The 8,074-nt window shown below is 31.3% G+C and overlaps 2 long non-coding RNA genes across 2 annotated transcripts; one reads left to right on the top strand and one right to left on the bottom strand.

Moving 5' to 3' along the window:
• The first annotated feature begins 2,706 nt into the window (after positions 1 to 2,706).
• Positions 2,707 to 3,677, top strand: LOC149487029 (uncharacterized). The gene is made up of 2 exons (XR_016315871.1): positions 2,707 to 3,175; positions 3,502 to 3,677. It is a non-coding gene; the product is annotated as an uncharacterized LOC149487029 (long non-coding RNA).
• Positions 3,678 to 4,283: 606 nt separating this feature from the next.
• Positions 4,284 to 7,880, bottom strand: LOC149487028 (uncharacterized). The gene is made up of 3 exons (XR_016315869.1): positions 7,753 to 7,880; positions 7,332 to 7,603; positions 4,284 to 4,873 (listed from the first exon to the last, which is right to left on the bottom strand). It is a non-coding gene; the product is annotated as an uncharacterized LOC149487028 (long non-coding RNA).
• Between the last annotated feature and the right edge of the window lie 194 nt (positions 7,881 to 8,074).

The raw sequence follows: 8,074 nt of genomic DNA, 5'->3' as shown, positions 1-8,074 counted from the left end.
AAGCTAGATAATAGCATGGCTTACTCAAAAACAACATTTAAACATGAGTCTTTAGATTGTACGCTGTCGTAGTACACGGAATACGTAAGAAAAGTAAAGGTTCACAGCTCCTCCCCCGGAGGTGATAGCATGATAATATGTTTAAAAAAACCTCACACGACCTGTTAGTAATATTCATGCAAAATTTGAAGTCAATCTATGCAGTACTTTTCGAGATTAGCTCGGACAAACATACAGACAAACAGACAAACAGACAAACAGACAAACAGACAAAAATTCTAAAAACTATATTTTTGGCTTCTATATCGATTATAGATCATGGATTATGTATTCTTTTAAAAAAATATTCAATGTACAGTTTTGACTTTCCTACGATTTTATTATATGTATAGATAAATTATTATTTAAACTATTTAATCACTTAGCCCCTGACTAAAACAATATACCTAGCTATAGTAGTATAATATCATCTCTGCATTTACAAAAAATCTGGCAGACGCACTAGTTGGCAATTGGCAGTGGCACAACCAGAAATAATCAATAATTAGATGTAAGGTTAGGAAGCTACAGCAAACGATATGTTTTAAACTTTTGATGATCGTAGGTATCGTTTCTGTTTTTTGATAAAAATATGTAACTTCGTAAAAACGTGTTTATTACTAATCTACAAAAAAACCATTTTCAGACATTAATCTTACATTATTTTATAGCTCTACATCAACTATATCTAGGAATATTTTATATTCATCAAATGTCTAAATATCCTTGAATTTTTTATATAGTACGTAAATATATGTAATACAGATACATAGCTTATTTTATGGTAAATGTAAAGTCTAGAATCATAGCCAAGAATATTGAACAATAAAGAAGTCGAGCTTTTATTTGCTCTCTTGAGTATAGGAACCAACCAACGCTTGCAAAGATTTCTTGGTGATAGAACATTTTAAATTATTATGTAATCACGAATACATTTATTTGTTTATTCCCAAACTTAAAAATCAAATATAAGTTACCCATATTCCGAAGTTTCCTCAAAAAATTCATAAATTTTTAATAATTGGTAGAGCGCCTAGAACTTTAAAAAAACATGTAGTTTTTTAACGCTCAACGTTAACTTTCTGAATTATATTAGTATTGTGATCATGTACATGATTATAAGCAATTTAAGCAAATAATTTAGATTAGCTCTTTATTTTGAGATTCATATTGCTCAGAAACTCTACCTACATAAAAAAAAATTGAAATTCCGTGAATCATTATAACGCTTATAAAGATACAACATGTTTATAAATATATACTTAGTTAGTAATGTATTTTTCCTATTTACATTCCACTGTAGGAACACATCACATATACATATTATTAAATACTCTGCCGTTTTCCGGGTTGGGCTTATTTTAATGACAGAATTATATAGGTACTACATAGGTAGTACTTTTTAATCTATAACTATAATATGTATAAAGTTATCATTATTTAGCTGCTGGGGCATATAGACATTACATATAACGTTTTTTCAATTTACTGAATACACATAAAAACGTATCTATAATTGTTATATTTATAGAATCTATATATTATTATCTATTTAATCCCCCATAAATCATTAGTGTAACGATCAAGCCCAGAGTCCTATGGGAGCCCTTATCCTTTGTTTATCAGCCAAATTGTAACGGGAATAGAGTGTATAGTTATTTCTCCTACATATCGTGCAGCCATCGACAATCATATACTAATCAATAATGCTATCTATGGCATATATCTACATATTATAGGCTAGGGAAAAATCCAAACAGAGAAATACCGAATATCTAGGTTGTGAAAATGGTAATTTTTTTAAAGAAGGAGAAGTGAAACTTTAATAATAAATGAATTGCTTTAATTCGATACGTAATGAAAAAATGGCGATCCGCGATGTTTCACGAATTTCGAATTTTATTTACTGTGTCAACGGACTTGAACGCAATTTTCTTGTAATTGTAGGTACTAATAATTGAACTCACTCGATATAATACAAAGATACGTTTATTATTTGATGCTTGATGGCTTGCTAACTCCAATTATAATAGTTCTCTTAGGACCTTTAATTAATGCTATTATTGCAATTAGTTTACCCGGTAATTGTTTTAATTTGCAATTGCGTGCGAGTCGCCTGACGCGTCACGACATTCTTTACATCGATAGGCAAATGGGCGAATAAAACAAGGTCTATTACATATAAAAATAAATTCAAGGCCAAAACTCTATTAAGAATTGTAACTTTTGGAAGGTGGAAGTTTAGCCACGCTTCAACGTTAATGTTCTCAGTTCTAGCATGAACCGGGAAGTCACAGTCAATTCCACATAAAATTGGCATCAAGGATTAATTTTACTTATACTTGGACAGTTGCCTTCTCTTTTCCCAACTCATACTACTGACTAGTGATTATAACATAAACATAGGATATACTATTAGTCCATTGAATGTGTCCTTCCAAGGGGGGGTCTAGAGTGCGTGAGTTAGTAACGTAAGATGTTTCTTCGGAAACATGTCAAGAGTCCCTAGGTAATAGGCGCACAGATTCTAGGCATCGCCATATGGTGGACGTTCCATGTACCCGGACTAAGCGGTTCGGTTCCACATTCTTTATCCGAACCGCGAGGGACTGGAACATGCTTCCTGAGTCTGTGTTCCCCGACGAGTACAACATGGGGGTCTTCAAGCGTAGAGTGAACAGGGGGGTAACCGGCATCTCTTATAGCAAGCTTATTATAACATTACTATGTCTTTTCGTACCGTGACACCCTTAACGCAAGCTTGTTGCAGCGTTAAACTGATTTTGTTTTTCTAGCAATTTTGATGACGTCACTCGTAATAGTTCACTCAATTATTGGGACCGGTGCGAACTGCGATCTATTTGACAATTTGACAGTTATCAGATAATAATAGAACTTTACATCGGCTTGTTCGAAGAAAAGGTTTTTACTTTTTATTGGGTGGAGCCATTAATTAAGAGAAGAAGAAGAAGAAGAAAAGGCTTCAAACCTTTTGATTTAAGCAGAATCGTGTAGGTATCTAAATAGTAAACAAGTGCGTAATCATCACGAGTCCCTATGAGATATGGGGGCATCATATGAACAATTTGAAAATACAATATAACCTACAGATTTATCTGTGTAAGATAAAAGTAATGTAAGTACCATACCTTATGCAAATCTATTTAAAAATACGTCTGTATAAGTACACATTCTCCACTTGTTATTTCTCTGTATAATAAAATACAACTCTACTTATTCCCTAAACATAAATTTTATCTAATACTTAATGTAAATCTATAAAAGATTTTTTATTATTTCTTCATGATTCAATATATTTTATCATGTTATTATTTACCTATATAGAATATAAGACTATAAAAGTAAATCTACACTCAAATACACTACCCATATTATACTTATGTAATCTGTTGTTAAGGATCTCATTTAATTTTGAGAAATAAAACTATTATTTATTTCCAGATTCTACAATCAATTCCGAGCACAAGGAATAAGATTACCCAGAGTAACCACATGGAAGCATTGATAGTATTCAAGAAGCCATAGTGCCAGCGCAACATGAATATATTTTTTTCAATAGGAAGCAATATCATACTTTAAATGTTTAAGTGCAATAAAAAACATTTATAAATCCAAAATCTTTATTTAGTCCTTTTTATTTATTTATTGACAAATCATTTGCTCCTTTACTTCTCTTGACATCATTTATATAAAAAAAAGTGATAAAACATGGAAGTATTCGAAATTAGATTCAATTCTATTTAGCTTAAATATTTATTAAAAACAATTAGGTAGATATATATAACTCAAATCCAAATTTGTAAGTAAATAGCATATTAAAAACACCCTTGATTAAAAAAATTAAGTTTTATTTATAGTAAGTACCAACCTTTAAAACTTAAAATGCAATAAACAACAAGTAAATTATTAAAAAAACAAAATACCCGACTGCACACTAAAAAAAGAGTGATTGAAATGAATCTAATGATACCGCATACATATTTTTTTAAAGGGAAATTTAGAAAAAATATTATTATGTCTTTATCCCGTGGGACTTTTAGGATAAAATGTATCCTATGACACTCCCGTAATCAAGACAAATCTAACGATACCTCATACATCAAAATCCATCAAGCCGTTTAGGCTACAGGTGGTCACAAAGGAAAAGACATACATACATACTTACATACACTCGAAAAACATTACCCTCCTTCTTTGGCAGTCGGGTAAAAACTTTATATTTACATCACAATGAATAATTCCTACACTAATAGATTAATGGTATTTATATTTTTATTTTAAATTTAAATCAATTATTGTATTTGCATAATAAAGAGTAGATAAATAATTTAAAAACTTGCAGTACTTATGTATACTTTTAATTTCATTTTTATTAAACTTAAAATGAAAACAATGTAGGTACTATATTAAGGTACAATTAAATTTTTACATTTTCAGATGTATGATACAAATATGAATATTTTAAGTGTAGACATGGTGGCGCCTCCCCCAACTTGAAGTTCTCACTACCACATGATCATCTCCCAAGCCGGTACTTCCTTGTTCAATGTTTGGGCAAGCCGGCAATCAACACAACTGTGAAAGATAAATTGGACTTAAACTGATTCTTTGTTGCTTTAAAATTTAATAAGTACATTTAATGTGTTTACTTTTATTATTAAAGGGCTTGTCATGGTGTATGTAAACGTCTAAAAAGAAGTTTTTTAAACAATGTCGGTATGGTTTGTTAAATACCTTATTTGTTAATAATTTTTCAAGTATTTCAACGTTTTAGTTGTTTATCTTGCAATTCTTAATATTGTATTAAAAAAAACTTAAGACGATACACAAAAAAAAATCTACTGCTTGGCGGGCGGAGTCTAATAGCTCGCTATCGCGAACGCGGGTGTGCGCGAAGTCATTCTTGCAAACTCGCCGCGCTGCCGCTGGCCGACTCGGGACAAACATGTATGGAGTCGTCATACAGTTATAATATTCTTATACATATATTTAATTGTTGATTTATTGGTTTTATTTTCTTGCTTATAAACAAATAATCTTCTTTTTAACAACTACTTAGACATTATTAATAATTATTATTATTTCGTAATGTTTACTTTATTACAAAACTAGCGGTCCGCCCCGGCTTCGCCCGTGGTACATATTAACGTTTTCTCTACATAAGAACCATCCTCGTACTTCAAGGAATATAAGAAAAAAAGAATTATCGAAATCGGTTCAGCCGTTCTCGAGTTATGCGCTTACCAACACATTTTGCGATTCATTTTTATATATAAGATAATACAGGTTATAAATAATCTTTAAAATAACAAAAAATATTGTTACTCTGAAAAAATGAAATGGTACTCAATAACGCGGACTACTGAATGGATTTAGATAGAATTTGATGCTGACGTAGATATTACGTCATACCCAGAAATGAAAGGTAATATTTCTGAAAGAAGTTATAAACCCTAATTCTTCTCAGTCAAAGTCAAGAGTGGAAGATATCACTAATACAGTAAAACTGATGCGAAACTTTGGATGTTAATTTGTATATTTTTTTGTTAGTTGTTACTTAATCACGTCAAGACTACATTACCAATTTTGATAAAATATAGCTAATTGCCTGGATTTACACATAGGATACTTTTTATCCGAACTGAACACTTCTGTGGGATAAGACAGGATTCACGATATAATCTAATTCCACGCGGGCAAAGCCGCGGTCGGAATGATATTTTTTTAAATAAAAAATTGTTTAAAAAAAAACAAAAAATATATTGACGCATGTATTTATTTTTTGCACTCTATTATAATTGTAATTATTCATTACAAATAATCAAAATAAAATAGCCTGAACAAAGTTAGGCCCTGGTAGGGTAGGTAGGCAGGTACAGCAATGTGAGACGAACACTGGCTTATTTATACCAATAATAATGTATTATAAACATTAAATTAAGTTTACTTTCTAACAACAAAAATACATAATATTAGCTAATGTGAAAGCGAATCAACCAATCATCCCACAAAAATGAAATGTGCACACAAATATTCATCCAAATCGGTTCATGTCATTAGGAGGAGTGACTGCAGCGCCATCTTCCGGGCCCAATTGTGTTTCCAGATCACCCAGGAACTCAATTTAATATACTTACACAAAATTTTTCGAAATGAAAACTCACATTACTATGTAAATATGAATATAAACCTGTTTTATTACTAAGCAATTTCCCGCACAGGTGTAGTAAGTATAAATGAAATAAATATCAACATCAAATTCTTTATACAACATACTTATCTACCACCTTCTAAGAAATGTAATTCTTGAAATTATTTCGTATTTTTTTTAAATATAATACTACTCCAATGAGCTCCTGTTCCATATTACGTCCGCCATACTTCCACTAAGTTCACCATGATTTTTTATTTCTTTGCACTTTGTTGCTTTTTGCTAAAAATGGAATCATGCGATAAAACCAGTAGAGCTTTGATAACATATTACATTTTTGACTGAATAAAGGTACTTACGAAGGAGTGGATTCACATTGTGAACAATCAGTGGGTTTATTTTCCTTCTGGATTCCGGATTTCTGAACAGATTATTTATGCTATAAATGAAAAAATCTTACACATTCGTTATGTACTTAAAACAAGGGTACATATAAAACATCGTCTATTATACAATTATCATCAAATTTAAAATAAAACCAACTTACTTCATTAATTTGTTCCAATTGTAAGCATTCTTTTTCCTCCAACCTTTATGTTTCTTCTTCTTATTTTCTTTATTGTCCCCATTTGTCTCATTTTGTCTTATCGTGTTGTCACCCTTTTTTACGACTGCGCGAGCGACACAAGTTCCCCGTGTGACGGCCGTAGCGGGAATGACTCGTGCAGCGATCGGGGTAGGAAGGTACAGGGCGGCTCTCGCTATATTGGCTGGTCGCGCGCTAATTTCAAGTATTTCTTGTTTATTTCAAAACCATCGCATATTTCAAAATTCTAACACGGTAGACGTATAGGTTGTATATTTTATAGTTAATATCCAAAAAGTCGTAACTTTACGTTTGTTATTTTGAAGATGCCAGAGATTAAAAAAAAATAACAATGATAACTTTGTATTTTTTTTCTATCGAGAAAATATCATGGAATCATGTTTCTAAAACGGTAGACGTATTGTGTTACTATTGAACTTTCTTGTCAAGAATTTTCATCACGACAACTTTAATAATATAAAAATTACGAAGGTTTGAAAAGGGCCGTAAATGTTAGAAAAATTAATTCATCACCTTAAATGTGTAGGTACAATGCCTTAGAAAACTTTTAATATAAGTAGCTTCTAACCAAACATAGATAGGTTTGCTTATAAATTAATATAAATATTTACTTTTGACCAGCTGCTCTAGTTTTTGTGAACTCCCAAATCATTTGCACTTATACTTTCAGAGAATTCTTTCAACTTCGTCTCAGCATAACTTTTAACTCGTTAGGAGTTATTTATGTACCTTTGTCTTTGTAACTTCAGGGTCAGGGAGCTTCGCGCACTCTGCACAATGTTCTGCTGCAAGTTAAATAAAAATTACTTCAATTAACAATAATCAAAACAGACGAAATCATGCAAAAACCAATACTTTATTCGTAAAAATATATCTGTGTTGTCATAAATCGTCCAATGTTTTAGATATATTTATTACTCGTATATTATCTTACCTTGCTATTTCAATTGCTCTTTCATGCCTCTTTCATGCATTCTTTAATGCATATTACTTATCTTTCGCAATTTTTCAATTTGATTTATCCAAATTTCAGTTAATAATACGAGGGTCGAGGACAGTGATTATGACATTTGGATTTTTGACGTTTAATTTTCAATCACCGCCATTTTTAAAATAACAACCTTGTTTTGTTGAGTTCACAAAATAATCTTACTTTATTTTGGTACCGGGAGCCTTTTCAACATGATTACTATACGATTGCCTACAATGTCCAAAGTTGGTCCAAAGAGCGAATGAATTCCGAAGTTTTGACTATT

The sequence above is a fragment of the Colias philodice genome, chromosome 7, assembly GCF_061535455.1.
Source record: "Colias philodice isolate Cphi_HAF_F1 chromosome 7, ilColPhil1 Martin Lab GWU primary, whole genome shotgun sequence".
Taxonomy (NCBI): domain Eukaryota; kingdom Metazoa; phylum Arthropoda; class Insecta; order Lepidoptera; family Pieridae; genus Colias; species Colias philodice.
This window is presented reverse-complemented; position numbering and strand designations above follow the sequence as displayed.